The following is a 24,127-nucleotide window of genomic DNA, read 5'->3' on the forward strand; positions in this document are numbered from 1 at the left end:
TACACTGATAAAATCTTTAGTTTTCTCAAGACAGTGACTTCAAAGGAATTTGGGTATTTACACATACATATTAATCAATTAAAACCTTCTAACTGGTTAAAGATTAAACAGCACCTTGGGTTTGCTCAGTACACCCTGATCAGTGGTGTGACCCTTTGTTCTTTTACTTATAAATTCTGTGGATGACACTAGCTCTCTCACTAACACCTGAAGCAGGAGTAAGACTCTGAAAGAGATAACAAAGTGTGGAGCTGAGTGAACACAGCAGGCCAAGCAGCGTCTTAGTAGCACAAAAGCTGATGTTTCGGGCCGAGACCCTTCATCAGAAAAGGGGAATGGGGAGAGGATTCTGAAATAAATAGGGAGTGCGGTGGGGGGGTGGGGGGGGGCGCGGACCAAAGATGGACAGAGGAGAAGTTAGGTGGAGAGGAGACAGACAAGTTAAATGGATGGGGATGGAACCTACAGAGGTGAGTATAGGTGAGGAGGTAGGGAGGGGATAAGTCAGTCCAGGGAGGACGGACAGGTCAAGGGGGCAGGATGAGGTTAGTAGGTAGGAAATGGAGGTGCAGTTTGAGGTGGGAGGAGGGGATAGATGAGAGGAAGAACAGGTTAGGGAGGCTGGGATGAGCTGGGTTGGTTTTGGGATGCAGTGGGGGGAGGGGAGATTTTGAAGCTTGTGAAATCCACATTGATACTATTGGGCTGCAGGGTTCCCAAGCGGAATATGAGTTGCTGTTCCTCCAACCTTCAGTTGGCATCGTTGTGGCACTGCAGGAGGCCCAGGATAGGTTAGGGTTAGGGTCATCTGAGGAATGCAAGGGGGAGTGGAAATGGTTCGAGATTGGGACGTGCCATTGTTTGTTGCGAACCGAGCGTAGGTGTTCTGCAAAGCGGTCCCCAAGCCTACGCATGGTTTCCCCAATGTAGAGGAAGCGACAACGGGTACAGTGGATGCAGTATAACATATTGGCAGATGTGCAGGTGAGCATCTGTTTGATGTGGAGAGTCATCTTGGGGTCTGGGATATGAGTGAGGGAGGAGGTGTGGGGGCAAGTGTAGCATTTCCTGCTGTTGCAGGGGAAAGTGCCAAGTGTGGTGGGGTTGGATGGGAGTGTGGAGCAGACAAGGGAGTCCAGGAGAGAGTGGTCTCTCCGGAAGGCAGACAAGGGTGGAGATAGAAAAATGTATTTGGTGGTGGGTTGGATTGTAGATGGTGGAAGTGACGGAGGATGATGCGTTCGATCCGGAGGTTGGTGGGGTGGTATGTGAGAATGAGGGGGATTCTCATTTGGCGGTTATTGCGAGGACGGGGTGTGAGGGATGAGTTACGGGAAATGCGGGAGACATGGCGTTCTCGACCACTGCGGGGGGGAAGTTGTAGTCCTTGAAGAACAAGGGCATCTGGGATGTACGGGAGTGGAATGCCTCATCCTGGGAGAAGTTGCGGTGGAGGCGAATGAATTGGGAATAGGGGATGGAATTTTTGCAGGAAGTTGGGTGGGACGAGGTGTATTCCAGGTAGCTGTGGGAGTCAGTGGGCTTGAAATGGATTTTGGTTGCTAGGTGGTTACCTGAGATGGAGACAGCGAGGCCTAGGAAGGGGAAGGATGTGTTGGAGATAGTCCAGGTGAACTTGAGGTTAGGGTGGAAGGTTTTAGTGACGTGGGTGAACTGTTTGAGCTCCTCTTGGGAGCATGAGGCAGCGCTGATACAGGCATTGATGTAACGGAGGAAGAGGTGGGGATAAGGGCCAGTGTAAGTGCGGAAGAGGGACTGTTCCACGTAACCTACAAAGAGGCAGGCATAGTTTGGGCCCATGCGGGTACCCATAGCCACCCCCTTTGTCTGTAGGAAGTGGGAGGAATCAAAAGAGAAGTTGTTGAGGGTGAGGACGAGTTCGGCCAGGTGGATGAGGGTGTCAGTGGAGAGGTACTGGTCGGGCCTGCAGGACAGGAAGAAGCAGAGGGCCTTTAGGCCATCTGCATGGGGAATGCAGGTGTATAGGGACTGGATGTCCATGTGAAAATGAGGTGTTGGGGACCAGGGAGTTGGAAGTTCTGGAGGAGGTGGAGGGCGTGGGTGGTGTCATGGACATAGGTAGGGAGTTCCTGGACCAAGGGGGAGAAAATGGAGTCCAGGTAGGTGGAGATGGGTTCAGTGGGGCAGGAACAGGCTGAGACAATAGGTCGACCAGGGCAGGCGAGTTTGTGAATTTTATGAAGAAGATAGAAATGGGTCATGCGGGCTTGGGGAACAATGAAGTTGTATGCTGTGAGTGGGAGGTCACCTGAGGTGATGAGGTTGTGGATGGTTTGCGATCTGATGGTTTGGCGCTCGAGGGTGGGGTTGTGATCCAGGGGGCGGTAGGAGGAGGTGTCGGAGAGTTGGCATCTGGCCTCAGCAGTGTAAAGGTCAGTGTGCCATACTACCACTGCGCCTCCCTTGCCTGCGGGTTTGGTGGTGAGTTTGGGGTTGGAGTGGAGGGAGCGGAGGGCTGCACATTCTGCACGTTAGAGTTTGGAGTGGGTGAGAGGGGTGGAGAGGTTGAGGCAGTTGATGTCTCAACAGCAGTTCAGATGAAGAGGTCGAGGGATGGTAGGAGGCCTGGGTGTGGTGTCCAGGAGGATGACTTGCATTGGAGGTGGGTGAAGGGGTCAGTAGAGGGAGGGTTAGGCTCCCGGTTAGAGAAGTAAGTGTGGAGGCAGAGGTGGCAGAAAAACTGCTCAATGTCCAAACGTGACTGGTATTCGTTGATGAGTGGGTGGAGGAGCCAAAGGTGAGCCTCTTGCTGAGGACTGACTGTTCACTCTCAGTCAGGGGGAGGTCTGGGGGGGCAGTTAAAATTCAGCAGGGCTCAGTGTGGCTGTCTTCTCTGGGGTTGCTGGCTACGGAGGCTGTGGGTGGAGTTATGTCGGTGTCGGCTACGGGCGGGGTTATGTCGGCTATGGGCAGGGTTCTGTCGATGTTGGGTGTGGGCTGGATTCTGTCAGCGGTGGGCGGGGTTCTGTCAGTGTCAGCAGTGGGTGGAGTTCCGTCAGCTTGTGTATTAAAATAAGCCTGTTGGACTATAACCTGGCGTTGTGTGATTTCTGACCTTGTCCTCCCGTGAGGAAGAGTCACTGAGCCCGAAATGTTTTTTCTACGCAGATGCTGTAGGGCCTGCTGAGCTTTTCCAGCAACTCCTGTTTTTGTTCCTGATTTACAGCATCCACAGTTCTTTTGATTTTTATTTCATATTTAACTCCCCATCCACCCTTGACCAACACCAGCCCCTCCACATCTCAACTTCAACAATAAAATGGAGTTGAAAGAATTGAATAAAATGTTTATTGTGAGGCCATGCTTCCAAGATCTCAACTTTCTTGTGGAAACAAAGTTTGTGTGGATCCTATACAGAGAAACAAAAACTTCTTTTCAGTTTGAACAACCGTAGTCACATTGAAGATACAGTAGTTCCAAAACTCGTTACAACTTTATCGCCTCTATTTCTGTGAATCACCTAAATAGGCAGGAGAATGAGGATTGAGCCGTGATGAATATGTTTCTTTTGGTCAATGTAATTTTGATTGGGAAGATATTTTTACTATGGCAAACACTGGAGGAAAGAAAACTCTTAAGAGGCCAGAATACATCCGTACAAGTCGACAGAGCCATCCAGTGATGCGAGGACATCTTCCACCGATTTTCCATGATTAAGATTTGTTTATTTAACAATTAACCAGCAGCAACCATACTTCTCCTTCAACGCCAACCATAGAACTCAAAACCATTTGTACATGAGGACCTGCTGATGTATCTTCCCTTAACAAAGTCCCATAATAACCCGTAATATCATTGAGTCTGCCAAGAATGCCAGATTTAGGTATGATTTATGTTTGTCAATTGCTCAGAATAGTATGTGGACAATTAAACCTTCAACTTCCCCAGTGAAAAACTAACTCACATTACTTTTACGGATTGTCGAAACCCATGAATACACTACTAACAAATTGCAGATGTTTCCGCTGACATAAAAGCTAAGGTTTTTGAAACTTCTAAGGCTGCATGACAGGCCACCCTTGTTTCGAAGGCTGTAAGTAAGAAATAATTCCCCAGGTGATTTTTCCAGGGATACCTGATATGTGAGTCACCAAGAAGGCAAACTCCACTTCATGCAGGTGTGTCCCATCTTTACTGTAAAATAAACAAGACTTAAAACTTTGAATGATGACAAACCATTAATGGACTTTCCGTGTACTGCCACAGGGGAGATTTGGATAGCTCTATATGGGAATAAAGCAGCTCTCGGAATCTGTGCTGTGTAATCAGCATCCAAAGTGATAATTTTGCACGGGCCTGAAAACAGATTTAAGGTTTGAATTTATACAACTACTGAAGAAAGACCCTGCCACTGAGATCATTTTTATCACATATGTTTAGCATTTGCAGGACAGTGTCCATTCTTCAAAAAAAATCTCAGAAGCAGTGCTTTTATTGAGTTGGATTTTTCTGATCGTGGGAGGGGTTGTGGCACAGGGCTGAAATCATGGGAGGACAGAGGCTACTACATATAGGCCTCAGAGATAATGGGGACTGCAAGTGCTGGAGAATCCAAGATAACAAAGTGTGGAGCTGGATGAACACAGCAGGCCAAGCAGCATCTCGAGAGCAGAAAAGCTGATGTTTCGGGCCTAGACCCTTCATCAGAGAGGGGGATGGGGTGAGGGCTCTGAAATAAATAGGGAGAGAGGGGGAGGTGGACCGAAGATGGATAGAGGAGAAGATAGTTGGCAACGAGAGTATAGGTGGGGAGGTGGGGAGGGGACAGGTCAAGGAGGCAGGATGAGGTTGGTATGTGGGAAATGGAGGTGCGGCTTCAGGTGGGAGCATCCCGCCTCCTTGACCTGTCTGTCCTCCCCGGACTGACCTATCCCCTCCCCACCTCCCTACATATAGGCCTGTTGGCTTGTTCTAGGCCTGGTTCCACAAAACATGCACAAACTTAATGCAATTTATTGCAGGCTGAGGACAGTGGGCAGCCTGATTTCATCTCAAATTAGCAGAATATTAGCCCTTACATTTGTGGTAATATTAAATCTAACATGTAACCTGATTATTTTGTCTTATTATGCAGATTGATAGGGAATTGGCAGTCATTTTGCTGGTATTGCAACTTTTGAATTTTTAGGTCAATTGATGAAGGGCATCAAGGCAACAGAGGAAGGGAGAAATCTGCAGTTCTAGGCTTCTGGGATTGGAATCCTATGCTTTTCAGTGACACTTATGGCTTGTTGATGGGTCCAATGTTGCAAGCAGAGTTTGGAAGGCTCTCTATAAGAAGAGCACATCTCTGCTGTCCCTGTCTCCACACTTATTCCTGCACATTTGTGTTATGTGCAATGTTACATAAAAACCCAAGAACGTTGTCAGTCTCAGTGAGCTGTGTGTGTCGCGGATGGTGAGCATTGTGCGTGAGTGACTTCCTCTGCTGAGCCTGTTACTTCCCTGCCATTGATGTCTTTTGGGAATTTAATGGTCCTACAGGAGATGAAATTTGGGAACTGAAACTTTCAAAAGAAAAGGGTGCTAAAATATCACGGTGCCATTATTATTTTCTTTTGGCTGCTGGCATCATATCATCCCAAGGGAAAATTGTATGCTGTGTTGCCGCGTAATTTGCACTAGGTAGCTGTGAGTCTCACATTTTTTCATCTCCAATGACCAAGCATGCCAAGGTTCAGATTTTCTCCACTTCCTCCTCCTCCGAGCTGTCGGTATGGATATGGGTACAGTTCTTTGCTTTTTTATGGTTTCCTGGGCTCCCTTCTCCTGAAAAATTAGAAAGAAGAAATCTATGAGTGTAAGAACTACAATATGGTAAATTGATAGATGATTGCCATTTGTAATTGGGCACTGTATGGGATTGAAACACTAAAACATCGAAAAAGGGATCATATGATCATCGTGGATTATTCGTCTCAGTACCTTGTTCTTTCCTTCTAGCAAATCCTTTGATCTTTTTAGTTCAAAGAACTGTAACTCTTTCTTGAAAACATTCTCTATGGCAGAAAGTTCCACAGGCTTACCACTGTCTGGTGAAAATATTTCTCCTCATTTCAGTCCTAAATTGTGCACCACGTATCCTTAGACTGTGACTCCCTGCTTGTGGACTCCTGGGTCATCAGGAACATTCTTCCTGCATTTAACTTGTCCAGTCCTGTTAGAATTCTGTAGGTCTCTATGAGATCTCCCATACTTCTTCTAAGCTCCAGTGAATATAGTCCTAATTGGATGAGTCCATCTTCATGCGTCAGTGCTGCTATCTTAGAAATCAGTCTGGTAAATCTTTATTGCATTCCAACCACAGCCAGAACATCTTTCTGGTAGGGAGAGGAGTGTGACATTGTTTTAACATTGAAGGTGGTGTCCAATAGGGTTGTGAGGGAATGCTGAAGCAGACAGGAATGGGTGAACGTGCAAAATGAGTTGGAATGAGAATTGATGTATCGCAGTATGGGAAGGCAATGTGAAGGAGATAAGAAAAGACACACCACAATCAATTGAATGTGCTAGTCCAATCATCTTTCCCACCTTGATTAAACTGTTAAGCTTCCAGCACCATAAACTGGAACATAACCCCACACCTTGTAGAATCCCAACAGTGTAGAAGAAGGCTATTCAGCCACACCAACCCTCCAAATCACGTTCTGATCAGACCAAATTTCCAGTCTGTAACCCTGCATTTCCCATGGCTAACCCACCTCATCTACACATCTCCGAACACTATGGATAATTTAGCATGGTCAATCCACCAAACCTACACTTCCTTTCAGGCAATCGACATTGTCATGAGGTAAATGTGTCAACTCCACATGGACAGTCTCCTGAAGCTATAGTTAAGTCCGGGTCCCTGACACTGTGAGACAACAGTGCAAACCACTGAGCCACTGTGCCACTCCGCTATGATGTGCTGTTACCTCTGATGTTGCCCTTCTCAGCAAATTCCAAACCCCTCACCTTACTCTTAACTGCCAAAAGGTAGAGCATGCTTAGCCTGACTGCTACCGGCTATGAGTAAAACCAGAATGATTTATTGGGGCATTGTTGCACCTGAGAGTGTGGATGATGTTAAGTGAATACCTGAGAGTTGGAGGAATTTTGTACACAAAGGAAGAGTGGCCTTGTTCCCCAGAGTGAGGTGAACAAGCTTGAAGTAATACTGGCGTATTGGAGCCAGCCAAACTGTGCTGCTGAGAGGGAAAAAAAAATCCCTTCCCACCACAGAGTGCAATAAGAGTCGATGTTCTGGTGCAAGGCATTGAAGGAGGGCATATACCCATTCCCTGAACTGCGGTGTGAACCTGTGTTATAAGAACATACAAAATCAGAACAGGTGAAGGCCATTTGGACCCTCAATCCTGCCCCATCATTCAACAAGACCATGGCCAATCAGTCAAAATTAATGACAAGCTGCTTATCTTTATCAAGAGGTTTAAGACCCAGCATGTCGGGGCTTATTTGATTGGAATTTGTTCCTTCAATAGTACCACTTAAAAATTACCCAGATTGCTAGGACATTAGAAATGTTTGCAAATATACTGTCCAGGAAGTAGAGAAATTCACTTTGAACTGCAGTGATATTATTGACCTGGTCTAGAAGAATGAAAATGAGCATGAGTGTATATGTTGTTTTATGTTTGCTTTCGTTTTGTTTGTTTTCTTTTATGTTACAAAATTAAAATGAATCTCAAATGGTATGATTATGGATCACCACCCCAAATTAACAGTGAACATTTTAATTTTTTTAAAAAAGCGAACTGATACAAATAAATCATTGTAGACACATATTCAGTGGCTGTCTGGAAAGAGAGAGCCTTGGAATTTTACACCTGATAAGATGTCAAATCATCAAAGGGATGGACTTAAACAGAAAAGTGCAGTACAAACTGAACTGTAATCTCCATGGAGTTACCTCAGACCGTGAACATGATGGAAGAAAAGACAGTCGTCTGGTGAAGAGACAGCTTTCGTGTGTTCCCGTTTCAAGAAACATGAAGGAGGGAGGCTACCAGGCCATCAAACCGTGGCCTGTGTGTGCTTGTGGAGAAGAATATGTTCGTGAACTGAGGTGCTCGTGTGTGACACTGAGCTGAGTTACTTGTGTATACTAACGTCCATTCAAGCACTAGTATATGTCAAGGTCACAATCAAAGAATTGCCCAAAGCCACCCTTGCGTTGCAAGTAAAAGATTCCCATGCTCTGAAGGCTAGCAGGCAACTAGCCAGCAAAACAGTCAAGAATCTCAAAACTGACTGTTTGACAACCAATGTTCTACTATATACTCTTCAAGATCAACCCAGAAACTGAACCGTATATCTTTTCAATTCTTAGTGTTTAGCTTTTTTGGACTCACTTCTCATTTCTAATCTATATGCATGCATGTTCTGTTACAGCAAACTTTTTTTATTATCTATTACCTATGGGTCCAGGAATATATGGGTTAATTAAATATTCTGGTGTTCAAGAAGTCTACATAATCAATGCAAAAACACACAATAAATTAGAGAAACATAATGCAGGGGGTATACACGTCACTGTTATATTTTATTTACAGCATAATTCATTTAAATAATAACACAACTTTGTTTTAAATAAAACTTAATTGCAGAGAACCTTCTGACTTGCACCCTCAACTGACTCGAGGACATTGCAGACATCATGATAAAACAGTAAACTTCTGGTTTATCAAAAGTGCTAGTTAATAAGATGATAGTTGAAATAATGTTTGTTGTTTTATTTCTTCTTATGCTAAATAGCAAACAAACTCATTGCTTTGTTAGCTCAAGAAGCCTGAAAAAAAATGCTTCCTTTTAAAACATAAAGTAATTTTTTTCAGGCACAAAGGAATCCACAAGGGAAGGAACACTTTCTAAATTGACTTGCTGTGAAGGTCAGAGTGAATGAAGAAGTGGGGGTCAACTTCATCCTTGCTCACACAATCTCTTGGCAATTTGGGATATTCTGTCTGAAACTCTAATAACTTGAGGAATCTCATCTAGGAACTGGTCATGTCTTTGTGAAAAATCTGTCCCAAGAAGGAGTCAGTGTTGAGTGAGCTTGTATTTCCCGCAATCAGAATTATCTAGTTCTAGGGCCATCTGCTAGGAGATCAGAATCATTCAGGCTGACAATACCAGTTAGGTCAGACCTGCAATGTCAATACAAGAATCTAAAAGATTCCACCAGGGTTGAGTGCAAAGTGTTGAACCAGAATGTCTGCAGAATCTGTTGCCATAAGCCTGGAGCATTCACTGAGTCCCATAGCATCTGTTGTGTTGACTTGGTTTGCGTTAATGTGGTGTTACAGTATCACTTCTCAAAAGGTGTTTGCAATCTTGAGGAGACTGTTTCTGAACAGAAATAGAGGAAGGATATGCAAATTCCAATCAGTACCTAGTGTACGAATGAATAAACTAATTTGATTTATTTCTAAATATAGTTGTGGGCTGGATATTTAACGGTATATTTAGTGGTTTGATATAGTTTATCACAAAGTGAAAGCATGTCAATAAATTGAGGCAGGGAGGTCAGGATTTTGCTTGGGCAAAGCATATTCATTATAGGTTAGAGAGACATGCTCAAATTCTCAATATGCACTTGGACTCGAGGGGATGAATGGCTTACTAATATTTCTGACACTCCTTTGCTCCAAGCCAACATCAGAATTGTGAATTACTTTTGGGGGTTTCAGCTCCACAGGTTCAGGAGTATTCTCCCAGCATTTCTGCTGTTACAACCAAATCTTTTAGTAGGTTCCCTACTCCATTTTATTTTCACTTGCAGCAGGCAGGTGCTGTTGCAATGTTATTGGTCTTGTAATCCAGAACCCCAGGCGAATGCTTTGGAGGCATGGGTGTGAATCTCTTTACAGCAGATGGTGAGGTTTGAATTCAGCCTCTTCTGGAGTGCTGTGTGGAGTTCGGGTGACCCTGTTATAAGAAGGATATTATTAAACTGGACAGGGTTCAGGAAAGAAGTACTAGGGTGTTGCCTCAAATGGAGGTTTTGAGATATGAAACTGGACCTGAAAGACTGGGACTTTTTTTTACTGGAGCATAGGAGGTTAAGGGATGACCTTGCTGAGATTTACAAAATCATGAAGGGGCATAGATAAGATGAATGTCAGGCGTCTTGACCCTCCAGTGGGGCAGTTTGAAACTAGGGAGCATATTTTAAGGTGAGAGAAGAAAGACATAAGGACATGGGGCAACTTGTTTACACAGAGACCAGTTCATATGTGAAATGAACTGCTGGAGGAAGTAGTGGAAGCGGGTACAGTGACACCAGTTCAAAAAACATTTGGATAAGTACATGAATAGGAATGGCTTGGAGGAATATGAGGCAAGCACAGGCACGGGAGACAAGTTTATTTTCTGAAGATAGTTGGCGTGGACTGTTTGAACCGATGGATCACATGACACTATGATTTGATGGAATAAAAAGAAGTCTAAATGGCAACCAATGTCAGAAAATGCCCTCTGATTCACTCTGAGCCAGCAACAGCATCCACAATATAAGCAAATAAAAAAAAGTTTTCAAATTACGCCTGATCTCTGTAAAGAGATCTCTTAAAGAGAAAGCAAATTGAAACTAGAGTTAAAAACTCTTGTAGTATTTCTAGGTTCTGGCTCACTGTCATAACTCCTTCCCCCCGGACTAACAAATGAGATCCATCCTCATTTCATTACAAGGATGAAAAAGATTTGAATGCATACCATTACAGACACTCAGGCAGTCATTCATTCCCTTCAAGTTGGTCATTATTGTCATTTTCAGTTCTAAATGGGTCTCTTTCAAGTTCCAGACAGGGCATGGCAAATGCATTTTAATTTCCTGACAACGTGTACCATTCTGAAGGGACACAGTTAGAGAAACCAACTCCAAGTGCACAACCCCTAATGTTCTGAGTTTTAAACTTCTCCACAAAGGTTTACAGGTTCTGGTCAGTACAAAGTTGGTCTTTCCGTACCAATTTCAGATAAATATCTCAAAGACTAACTGAATAAAAGTTTCTTCTCCACTGTGAAGTATTAATTCTGATGCTCATTTAGTTTTTCGGAGAAGTATTCTCACTTATCTGGATTCTTAATCCTGATGATACCGATGATGATTTTAAATGATTATTAAGGTTTGGAGTTGCGAGCACACATTTACTTGCCAAAGCAGCCTTCCGCTTTCAAGATCAGTCTGTCATTTCTCAGTCATATTACCTTTTCTCTGCAGCAGGTCTGTCAGCAAGATGATCACTGTGATGAAGCTTGGAACAAAATTTTGAGAAATAAGGCTTCTAGATGCTCTTAAGTGTTTTTCTCAAGAGTTGCTGACTCCGCGGTCAGCTAGCTACACTATAAAATGAGATAAGCCTGCTATTATCTGGTTCATCAGCCTTTTGAATGTGACCTGGGCATTTTGGAGACTGATGGCATAACTCAATATTCATATAGCCTGTCTGGAGTTACAAAGGTGGAGACTTCTTTCACTCAAGCTGTCGATCTTTGAATAAATCTACCTTGGTAATGTAGAAGGGTTTACCAACCCTGTCTATGAAATCTTCCAGCTGGTGTTATGGCTGGGAGTCAGCTATGGTCACATTTTGGTAGCCAATGCTTCTTGTGGAGCTATATTGGCCTATGGAGGAGATGTTACTATTGCTGATACTCTATTATTTGGTGCCCCAGCATGAAGTTAATCTCTTCCTGAACTTGGGCCAACTTTTTGGGTCTCTCTGAGAGGTATATTACCTTATGGAGGAGGACTTATCCACATCCTCATCATATAGAGCTAGGGTGGTACAGCTTGGCCTAGGCACAAACCCTTGAATGCATTGAGTTGCATTGCTACATTTGCTTACTGTTCTGTACTGGGGCAGATGAATAGGTGCCTACTTCTGAAGTATTTCTGTATTATTTAGTAGGGTAGTCAAGAGTTCAATGTGTGCTGCCCCCTTGTCTTCTTCCAATTCATCCCCACTGCTACCCTTGTCCTATCAGTTGGTTTCAATGACTCAGACCATTACATGCCTGTCCCCTTCTTTATAGAAGTATTGCTTTATCATTTCTGACAAGTCAAACTTCTGCTTGTCTCCAAGATCTATGAATTATTTTTCAGGAGTTAATAGGCCAGTGCACAGGTTCATGTGAGTCAGTCCTGGGATGCCAATCTATCTTCAAATCTGGAGATGTTTTCTTTTTGTGCCATTGCATAGTTTCAGAGGCCCTCATGCTTGGAGCTCATAAACTAATTCAAATTGAATAAAACCGATGATCTCAATGAGAGATTCCCTTGTGGCAAACAAAAGAAAACGTAGTCCTTTATACCACTCATAGAGGTACTAATAGTAGTATGCCTTGGTCATTGTTCTTAGAGGCTGATGGTACCAATCTAATCCACACATGACCGTGGGTGATGTGCTGAATGCTTCTGATGGGTTACACCCATGCCTTGCTGGAATTCTTTCAATATGAAATTTGACTGGATCTCATAGGGTAGACTGTACAGGGTGAAGAACTAGGTCTATCTCACCATCACTGTATTGACAGATATGGTTGTCAGGGGAACTGCCTCTGAAAAAGCCCAGTTCATGATAGTGAGGAAATACTGATAATCCCAATCAGTTTGGTACAGGCGTCCCACACAGTGTACTAACACGTTGCTGAATGGTTTGGAAAAGCCAGTAAGCATGTCATAGGTGCAGGTTGTACTAGCGGCTGGGAATTTCCCATTTAATTTCATGTGCGGCAAGTTCTGCAAAACCCGAACCACATCCATTCAGTGATGTGACCAGTTAAAATGCTGGCAGATATGGTCTTGGCTTTTTCAAACACTGCCATGTGAAATACCAATGAGATTTCACGTCCTTACTGGAATAATTGTCACAATATCTTGATGGCTGGGTGCATCATGGCCCTCTTTTCATTAACAAGCCTACAAGAGGGTTTGCATTTCCACATTAAGATCTCATTTTTAATGGAATTGCATTCATCAACTGCTTTTATGTCAGCTTCAGTATGAGCAGCCTGAGATATGTTGGGCTGGGACCATGCAATTTCTACTTATTAGCTTATGGGACTCTTGAATACCACTGTGAAATTCATTGGATAACCAGGCTGGAAGGTCTTCTGAGATAATGGGAACTGCAGATGCTGGAGATTCCAAGATAATAAAATGTGAGGCTGGATGAACACAGCAGGCCAAGCAGCATCTCAGGAGCACAAAAGCTGACGTTTCGGGCCTAGACCCTTCATCAGAGAGGGGGATGGGGGGAGGGAACTGGAATAAATAGGGAGAGAGGGGGAGGCGGACCGAAGATGGAGAGAACAGAAGATAGGTGGAGAGAGTGTAGGTGGGGAGGTAGGGAGGGGATAGGTCAGTCCAGGGAAGACAGACAGGTCAAGGAGGTGGGATGAGGTTAGTAGGTAGCGGGGGGTGCGGCTTGGGGTGGGAGGAAGGGATGGGTGAGAGGAAGAACCGGTTAGGGAGGCAGAGACAGGTTGGACTGGTTTTGGGATGCAGTGGGTGAGGGGGAAGAGCTGGGCTGGTTGTGTGGTGCAGTGGGGGGAGGGGACGAACTGGGCTGGTTGAGGGATGCAGTAGGGGAAGGGGAGATTTTGAAACTGGTGAAGTCCACATTGATACCATATGGCTGCAGGGTTCCCAGGCGGAATATGAGTTGCTGTTCCTGCAACCTTCGGGTGGCATCATTGTGGCAGTGCAGGAGGCCCATGATGGACATGTCATCAAGAGAATGGGAGGGGGAGTGGAAATGGTTTGCGACTGGGAGGTGCAGTTGTTTTTTGCGAACTGAGCGGAGGTGTTCTGCAAAGCGGTCCCCAAGCTTCCGCTTGGTTTCCCCAATGTAGAGGAAGCCGCACCGGGTACAGTGGATGCAGTATACCACATTGGCAGATGTGCAGGTGAACCACCGCTTGATGTGGAATGTCATCTTGGGGCCTGGGATGGGGGTGAGGGAGGAGGTGTGGGGACAAGTGTAGCATTTCCTGCGGTTGCAGGGGAAGGTGCCGGGTGTGGTGGGGTTGGAGGGCAGTGTGGAGCGAACAAGGGAGTCATGGAGAGAGTGGTCTCTCTGGAAAGCAGACAGGGGAGGGGATGGAAAAATGTCTTGGGTGGTGGGGTCGGATTGTAAATGGCGGAAGTGTCGGAGGATAATGCGTTGTATCCGGAGGTTGGTAGGGTGGTGTGTGAGAACGAGGGGGATTCTCTTGGGGCGGTTGTGGCAGGGGCGGGGTGTGAGGGATGTGTCGCGGGAAATGCGGGAGACGCGGTCAAGGGCGTTCTCGATCACCGTGGGGGGAAAGTTGCGGTCCTTAAAGAACTTGGACATCTGGGATGTGCGGGAGTGGAATGTCTTGTCGTGGGAGCAAATGCGGCGGAGGCGGAGGAATTGGGAATAGGGGATGGAATTTTTGCAGGAGGGTGGGTGGGAGGAGGTGTATTCTAGGTAGCTGTGGGAGTCGGTGGGCTTGAAAGGTCTTCTGCTTTCTGTGCAACTCAGCTGCCAGTGGCTAAAATAGTCTGGTCAAAGCCAATGTCACCACGCTGTCAAGAGAAATACCTGGCATTTTCTCCAGCAGTTGTTCAGTCTCCCTGAGATCCCCAAGCTACTCAAAGACCACTGGGGATGTTATAACATGGTATTATCGATTGTCAGATAATTTATGAAGAGCATGTTGCTCCCATCCATAGCCAAACTAGGTACAAATTCTATGGCCCACTGGCCCTGATACAAGGTTGCATTTCAGATGTACTTAGCAAAGGAGGATTTACCTTCATTTAATCATTCTCACAAGCCCCATTTCTGTCACTGGTGGAAAGGACATGCCTTTTTCCAATGGGTGAGTTTTACTGGCTCTGACGTATCTCAATATCACTTTTGACTTGCTAACTCCATCCTGGGTAAATGTGGCCAAGCTTGCATTAGATTCAAAACTCCTGGGGCAGCAGCTGCAGTGGCGGCAGTACCCAGAGCAGGAAATCCTGACTGTGCACTGCCAGATCCTAGACTCTCCGAAGTGTGGGCGAGGCAGCAGCAGCAGCGAAGCTGTGCTCTCCTGGGGCATCGACATTGTTGTTGCTGTACCTGGAGGGAGGACTCCCTGAGGCATGCTACACCTTCCAGTGACTTTGCTGAAGCCCTGAAGCCATGCGTGAGACCCAAATTTGAGCAGAAGATGAGCTCTATGTAAGTAATTTATTGTAAGTAATTTATTCATTTTTCGTAACTCAGAATGTCAACAGAGGACAATTAAAAAAGAAATAAGGTGGGAGAAGATTAAATATAAGGGTAATCTAGCCAGTAATATAAAAGAAGAGTTTCTTCAGATATGTAAAGAGTAAAAGAGAGACAAAAGTTGCCGTTGGGCATCTGGAAAATTGGGCTTCTGAAAAAGTAGTAATGGGGAACAAAAAATGGCGATGGCCCAGTGATATCTGGACTGTTACTCCAGAGACCCAGATAATATACTGGGGACCCAGGCTCAATCCCACCATTGCAGATTGTGAAATCCGAATTCAATAAAAAAAAACTGGAATTAAAATGTCTAATCATGAATCCATCGCTGATTGTCAGAAAAAAAGCCATCTGGTTTACTAATGCTTTGAGGGAAGGAAACTTTACCAGGTCTGGCCTACATGTGACTCCAGATAAACACTAATGTGGATGGTTCTTAACTATCTACTGGGCAATTAGAGATGGGCAATAAATGCTACTTATCCAGCAACACCCTTATCTCATGAATGAATAAAAAAGAAATTGAAGTGTTTTGTGTCAGTCTTCACAGTGGAAGTCATGGGTAATATCCCAAAGATTCAACAGAGATGGTGTCATGGGTAAGTATGGTGGCCATCGCCAAGGAAAAGGTGCAAGAAAAACTGAAAGGTCTGAGGGTGAATAAACCACCTGGACAAGATGGACTACATCCCAGAGTTCTGAAGGAGATAGCTGAGGAAATGGTGGAGGTATTAGTGGTGATCTTTCTGGAATTATTAGAGTGGGAGCGGGTCCAATACTGGAAAAGTGTTGAGGGTAACTCTGAGATGGCAAGAACTGCAGGTGCTGGGGTCAGAGTCAACACAGTGTGGAGCTGAAGGAACACAGCATATTTGTCAGCATCAGAGGAACAATTCCTTTATTCCTCTGATGCTGCCTGACTTGCTGTGTTCTCCAGCTCCACACTACATTGATTAAGGGTAAGCCTCACCTCACCCCAACCCCATTTAAGAATGGATTGAGGCAAAAGATAGGAAATTACACCTCAGTCATTGGTAAGATTTTGAAGCCCATTGTCAAGAATGAGATTTCTGAATGTAAAATAGGGCAAAGTCAGGATGGTTTCATCATGGGGAGGTCATGCCTGACAAATCTATTAGAATTCTTTGAGGATGTAATGAGCAGGTTAGAAAGCCAGGTGATGTTATCTACTTGGACTTCCAGAGGGACTTTGACAAGGTGCTGTTGGGGAGGCAGCAAAGCAAGATAAAGGTTCATGATATTAGAGTCAAGGTGCTAGCATGGATAGAACGTTCGCTGTCTGGCAGAAAGTAGAGTGTGTGGGTGAAAGGTTCCTTCTCAGGACAGCAGCCAATGATAAGTGGAGTTTCGCAAGGATCAGTGTTGGGACCATAACTTTTCACTTTATACATTATTGGTCTAGATAAAGAAACTGAGAGCATTCTGGTTAAGTTTGCAGATGATACAGAAATATGTGAAGGGACAAGTAGCATTAAGGAGGCGTGGAAGCTGCAAATGGATTTCGAAAGATTAGGAGAGTGGACAGAGATATGGCAGATGGAATACAATGTGGGAAAGTGTGCAGTCGTGCAGAAATATGAAGTGCAAAGGGACTTGGAGTCCTGGTCCGGTCTAGAATTCTAATGGATTTGTCAGGCACGACCTCCCCTCAATGGAACCATCCTGACTTTGCCCTATTTTACATTCAGAAATCTCATTCTTGACAATGGGCTCCCAAATCTTACCAATGACTGAGGTCAGGCTAATTGGCCTGTAACTTGCAGGTTGAGCAGGTAGTTAGGAAAGCAAATACAATGTTGGCATTTATTTTGAGAGGACTAGAATATAAAAGCAGGGATCTATTTCTAGGGCTTTACAAGATACTGGTCAGACCACATTTAGAACAGTGTGAGCACTTTTGGATCCCGTACCTCAGAAAGAATGTATTGGCCCTGGAGCAGGTCTAGGGGTGGTGAATGAGAATGATGTCAGGAATTAAAGACTTAACATATGAGGAACATTGAAGGACCTTGGGTCTATACCCTTTGATGCTTAGAAGGTTGTGGTGGGGGTGATCTAACTGAAACTTACCGAACACTGAAAGGCCTGGATAGAATGAACATTGGGAAAATGATTCCATTAGCAGGACAGACTAGGAACCGAGACCACAGCCTTAGAGTAAAGGGAAGATTCTTTAGAACGGATATGAAGAAAAACGTCTTCAGTCAGAGAGTGGTGAATCTGTGGAATTCACTGGCACAGAAGGCTGTGGGGACCGAGTATTTGAAATCATTTAAGATGGAAATAAATTGGCTTTTGATTGTTAAGGGGATCAAAGGTTATGGGAAGAAGACAGGAGAATGGGGTTGGAAAACTTATCAGCTATGAGTAAACGGTGGAACAGACTGAATGGACCAAATGGCTTAATTTCTGCTGCTGTGTCTTATGGTCTAACGGGTTGTGGTGACAAAACACTTTTCACTGTATCTTCCTGTATAAATGTGGCAATAAAATCATTCATTCTTTCAAATTTTGAGTTTCTGAAAATTTCTGAATTCTGATTATCTTTTCAAAGGTTTTAGTTTAGACCTGCTGAGATCCTCCAATTCTGACTTCTTGTGCACACCCAACTTGCTTCACCATATCATTGATGGGCCTACATTTGGTAGTCTCAGCCCTAAGCATGACATTTCCTCCCTCAGAGTTCTTGTGTCATAATAGGTTGTATCCCTGCCTTGGAGTCAGAAGTTCTGGGTTCAAGCTCCAATGCCTGAGGAAATTGATGACAAAGGAAGGTGCACTTATAACATGGCTGAATAGGGCAAGTGTCAATTTGTAAACATTGTAAACCACCAACAACAGGCTGTAAGAGTGGCTGGTCAACTTTACGATGGAAAGGAATTGGAACCTCAACCGATACTCCTCAGCTCCAAGTTAGAATATGTCAATAAAATGTATGCTACCACAGCCAGGAGGGCTGGTTGGTTCAGGTAGTTGGGATGGACCAGCTTTGTGCCAACAGCATGGGACCACATCCATGACTTGCCTCTCTGTTCGACTTGTGGTGAAGGTCACAGCTCTGGATCAGTCCTGCCTCAGGCAGGGAAATCAGAAAGAAGAACGATCTTGTCTATCTCTGTTTCGACATTACTTGAGATATTGCCAGCTCTTTTTTTATGATTCACACGATGCTGGAATTGCTGGTTGGGCCAGCATTTATTGTCCATTTCTAGTTGCCCTTGAAAAGGTAGGCGACCTTCTTGAATCACTGCAGTTCATGTGCTGTAGCTAGTCCCACAAGGTGAATAGGGAGAGAGATCCAGGATTTTGACCCAGCAACACAGTAAGAATGGCAATGTATTCCTAAGTCAGGGTAGTGAGCTGTCTGGAAAGGAACTTGCATGAATGATGTTCCCATGTATCTGCTGCACTTGCCCTTCTCATAGGTAAAATCACATGGATCCAGTGACAGGTACATAATTGGATATAAATTGGTTTGACAGTAAGAGAGAATGGTGTTCAGACTGGTGACCAGTGATTCGCAATTTGCCACAAGAATATATATGAATGATTTGGATATTGGAGGCATGATTACCAGGTTGGCGGATGACAGCAAAATTGGTGGTACTGTGGACAGTGAAGACAGTGAAGACACAGGATCTTGAACAATTGGGCCAGTGGGGCTGAGAAATGGCAGAAGGAGTTTCATTTAGATAAATGCAAGGTATTGCATTTTGATAAGACAAACCAGGACAGGACTTAAAAAAAACAGATTGTTCTGAGGAAGGGTCACTTGACAAAAATGTTAACACTGATTTCTCTCCATAGATGCTGCCAGACATGCTGAATCTTTCCAGCAATCTTTGTTTTTGTTTCAAAGTAAGACTTACATAGTTATTGATTAGACCCTGGGAAGCGTCTAGGAGTGCATATAAATAGTTCCTTGTCACAGGTAGACAGGCCAGTGAGAAGGTGTTTCACACTTGCCTTAATCAATCAGAGCATTGCGCCCAGGAGTTGGAATGTCATGTTACAGCTGTACAAGGCATTGGTAAGGCCACATTCAGAATACTACGTACAATTCTGGTTGCCCTGCAATAGAAAGGGTGTTATTAAACTGGAAAAAAAGTGCAAAAAAGATTTACAAGAATGTTAACAAAACTGGAGGGTTTGAGTTATAGGGAGAGACTGGATAGGCTGGAACTGTTTTCCCTGGAGTGGAGATTGACAATTAACCTTATAGAGGTTTATGAAATCTTGAGGGGCATTGATAAGATTTTTAGTGTGCCGAAAATCAGATGGCATAAGTTTAAGGTGAGAGGGGAAAGACTGAAAAAGGACCCAAAGGACAACTTTGTCAGATAGAGGGTGGTGCATGTACAAAAACAAACTGCCAGACAAAATGATAGAGGTGAGTGCAGTTGCAACATTTAAAAGGTATTTGGACTGGTACATCAATAGGAAAGGCTTAAAGGGATATAGGTCAAATGCAGGCAAATGGGGCTCATTTAGGAAACCTGGTTGGCATGGCTGAGTTGGACTAAGGGATCTGTTTCTGTTCTGTGTGACCCTTTGACTATGGATTTGGAAGGTACTGTCGAAGGAACTTCAACAAACATTTTGCATTTTGTAGCTGGTACACAGGCTGTTGATACCATTGAGAGTCAGTGGTAGAGAGAATGGATATTTGTGGATGTGCTGCCATTCAAGTGACTGCTTTATCCTGGAGGTTTTCAAGCTTCTTGAATTTTTTTGGAGCTTCATTCATCCCGGAAATTGTGGAGTATCCCATTACACTCCTGGCTTGTGCTTTGTAAATGGAGAACAGATTTTGAGGAGTTAGGAAGTGAGTTACTCACCGCAGTGTTCCCCGTCTCTGACATGTCATTGTATCCAACGTGGTTATATGGTGAGCATGGATCAGTACTAATCAATGATAATAACCAGTGATGTTGACACCATTAAATGTCAAGGAGCCATAGGGTTGTGCCTCTTTGGAGATGATCATTATCTGGTATTTTTTGGTGCGGATGTAAGTTGTTACATTTCGGCCCTGGCCTGAGAATTACCTCGGGCTTGTTGCATTTATAAATGTAGTATTTGGGGAGTTGTGGATTGGCATTGAACATTGTGCAATCATTGATGAATATCATAGCTTCTGACCTAAAGATAGAGGGAAGATCTTTGATGAAGGAGCTGAAGATAGTTTGGCCCAAGATACTCCCCTGAAGAACTCCTGCAAAGTTGAGATGAGTAATCTCCAACTATCAAAACCATCTTACCATGTACCAAATTTGACCCCAATCAGTGAAGATCTTTCCCCCGGTTTCCATTAATTTCAATATTGCTCAGCCTCCTTGACGCCAAATTCAGTCAAATATGGCCTTGGTGTCAAGTACAGTCTTTCTCACCTCACCCCTGGAGTTCAGCTCTTTTATCCATGCCTGAACCAAAGTTGTAACGAGATCAGGAGCTGCGTGTTCCTGGTGGAACATAAACTATGTGTCAGGCAGCTGGTTGTTGCTGAGCAGGTGCTGCTTGATTGCACATTCCTTCACTTTACTAACAATCAAGAGTAGACTGATGGGGCAGTAATTGGCTAGATTGACCAATAGCCAACATTGTGTCTATACTGGAACAGATTGGGTTAGGGTACAACAAGTTCTGGAGCACACTACTTCAATACATTCATGTACCTGTACAATGCCTTTTCCAATTACTCCTTCTTTGACTTGATAATTATATTTTTGACTGTCTGTATTTCTCTGAAGAGCCTTAGGAAGTCTTATGCCTTTAAAAGGTACTTGTGTTATAGTGTCTTAAATTCAGATGGATATGTTTGGACATGTTAGTATTCATTTCATGGTGACTACTTTGCTGAAAATGAACTCATTCTTGAATAATAGATCAATGATAATGATATCCAGGAAGCTGCAGGATTACTACAAAAAGCCACCACTGGTGGATCAACTGGGAAATGCATTATCTGTTGTGACACTCGCTAATGCAGATGGAAATCAGCCTCAGGGTCAATTTCATCGATCATGTGCCCATTGTGAAATAGCCTGCCAGGGGCAATGTCCGTTTGAAGAAGGTACGGAATGAAAGCTTGAGTGTCATCAGAGCAGTACCCCCCAAAATAATTAACATCTTAGAGTCTTACAGTCATACAACATAGAAACAGAATCTTCAGTCTAGCCCACACTGATCACGTTCCTCAACAAAACTGGTCCCATTTGATTGCATTTGGCCCATATCCCGCCAAACCTGAATCCCATGTGATCTAACTTTATTAATTAGTCTACCATGTGGAGCCTTGTCAAAGGCTTTACTAATGTCCATGTACAATAATGCCTACTGGTCTGCCCTTATCAATCATTTTGGTTACTTCTTAAAATTCTCAATCATGTTTGTGAGACACAATTTCCCTTGCACAAAACTATGCTGATTATCCCTAATCAGTCCTTAGCTATCCAAATGCATGTAAATCCTATCCTGCAAAATCACCTCCGAGATCTTACCCACCACTGATGTCAGACTCACAGGTCTACAGTGTCCAGGCTTCCCTTTACAGCCTTATTTAAACAAAGGCACAAAATTAGTCCCCAGTCCTCCAGCACCTCCTCCATGATCATAAATTATACGAATATTTCTGTCAGGGGCCCTGCAATTTCTTCTCTAACTTTCCGCTATGTCTTAGGATATGCTTGATCAGGTCCCAAAGATTTATCCAATTTTGTGTTTTCGTAGGCCTCCTGCATTTACTCTCCTGTAATGGAAACTATTTTCAAAACATCAATATGCATTCCTCTGAGTTCTCGAGGCTCCATTTCTTTCTCCACAGTAAAAAAAACCTTACACAAAATATTCATTTAGTGTCTCTTGCTTCTCCTCAGGTTCAGCACATAAATGACCTCTTTGATCTCTGAGGGGCCCTATTCTCTCCCCAGTTGCTCTTTCGCTCTTAAAGTATTTGTAGAATCCCTTTGGGTTATCCTTAATCTTATCTGCCAAGGCTATTTTATATCCCATCTTTGCCCTCCCGATTTACCAATTAGAGAAGGCACTTACACTCTTTATACTCTTCAAGAGATTCAGTTTTTTTTATCGAATACTTACAGTGTGGAAACAGGACATTTGGCCCAACAAGTCCATGCCAATCCTCAGAAGACCATCCCACCCAGACTCATCCATTTACCCGATGCCTGTAACCCTGCATTTCCCCTGGCCAACACACCTAACCTACATATCCCGAAGCACTATGGGCAATTTAGCATGGCCAATCTGCTTAACATGCATATCTTCGGACTGTGTGAGAAAACCAGAGCACCTGACAGAAACCCATGCAGGCATGGGGAGAACAAGCAAACTCCACACAGAGAGTCGCCCGAGGCTGGAATCAAACCCAAGTCCCTAGTGCTGTGAGGCAGCACTGCTACGCTGATCCCAGTTGTCTATATTTAATATATGATTCTTTTTTATTTTTGACGAGAACATCAACATCTTTCTTCATCCATTGTACCATACTCTTACCATCCTTACCCTTCATGATAAGAGGAACATAGTACCTGTGAACTCTCATTATCACATTTTTGAAAGCCTTCCATTTACCAGTCATCCCTTTATCTGTGAGTACACTCTTATCAACTTTTGAAAGTTCTTGTCTCATGCCATTAAGAGTTACCTTACTCCAATTAAGGACTTTAACTTTATGGAAGACTTATCCTTTTCCATAACTATTTTAAAACTGATAGAATTTGATCTCCAGTCCCAAGTGTTCCTTACTAACATTTCAGTCACTTACCCTGCCTTATGTCCCAAGAGAAGGTAATGTTTTGCTCTTTCTCTAGTAGATAAATTTACATATTGGTAAGAAACTTTTTTTGAACGCATTTAAGAAATTCATCATCATCCAAACCTTTAACACTATGGCAGTCCCATTCAATGTTTGCAAAAATTAAACTATTATATCCCTATGATTCTTATTAATATCTGAAACCTTGCTGTATATTTACTCCTCAAACAGGAAAAAATGTTCCCTCTCCAAATCAATATTCAACAAACATGTGGAGGCCTTTCCCACAAACTCCGTGAGGAGAAAAAATCTTGGCTGCATCGTGTTTTTTATTCAAGAGCGAGGAGATATAAACAACTAAAAAAAAACCCAGCCCTTGATGTGAAGTTAAGTTAATTCTCATATGCAACATGTGCCTTTCATGTGCTAAAAATAATACTCTCTTTTGTCTCATCCAGGGTTTGTTTTCCAAGGAGACCAGGTGACAGAACAATGCAGTTCACTTCTCTAAACTATGACCTGTGATGCCTCTTCAGGCTGACAATCTCCTGTATCAAATTGAGCAACTTTAATAACCTGCCTCCAAGAACACTGCTCGAATTGTTGAAGTTCCACTGTGAAAACAAACTCTTAACTAAACATTCCTAAGTGAAGATAAAAAAATCTTTTAAATGCCTTAATGAATAGCATTACAGCCTGTCACTTCTAATTCCTGTCAATCACAGACCAGTCTCATACCAACCACAATGTTGAACAGATGGATTTTTACTTGATCAGTTTGTCGAAAGGGTACAGGCAAACTGCTCAAAATTTCAGCTGAAGATTATTGGAGAAGAAGACTTCAAATTAAGGTTTTGTATGCCTCTTTTTCCAACCACTTCATTCTTCAGGTTTTCTGCTCTTTTGTGGATAAGCTCTTGACCCTTGCACACTGCCAAAGTGGCCACTCCTCATATGTGCTTTAGGCCCGTGAACACTGTCAGAAAATTCAAGCATAAAGAGCTCAACTCTGTTCTCACCTGATATCCCAACAAGTTTGTAT

This window comes from Stegostoma tigrinum, chromosome 10, assembly GCF_030684315.1.
Source record: "Stegostoma tigrinum isolate sSteTig4 chromosome 10, sSteTig4.hap1, whole genome shotgun sequence".
Taxonomy (NCBI): Eukaryota; Metazoa; Chordata; class Chondrichthyes; order Orectolobiformes; family Stegostomatidae; genus Stegostoma; species Stegostoma tigrinum.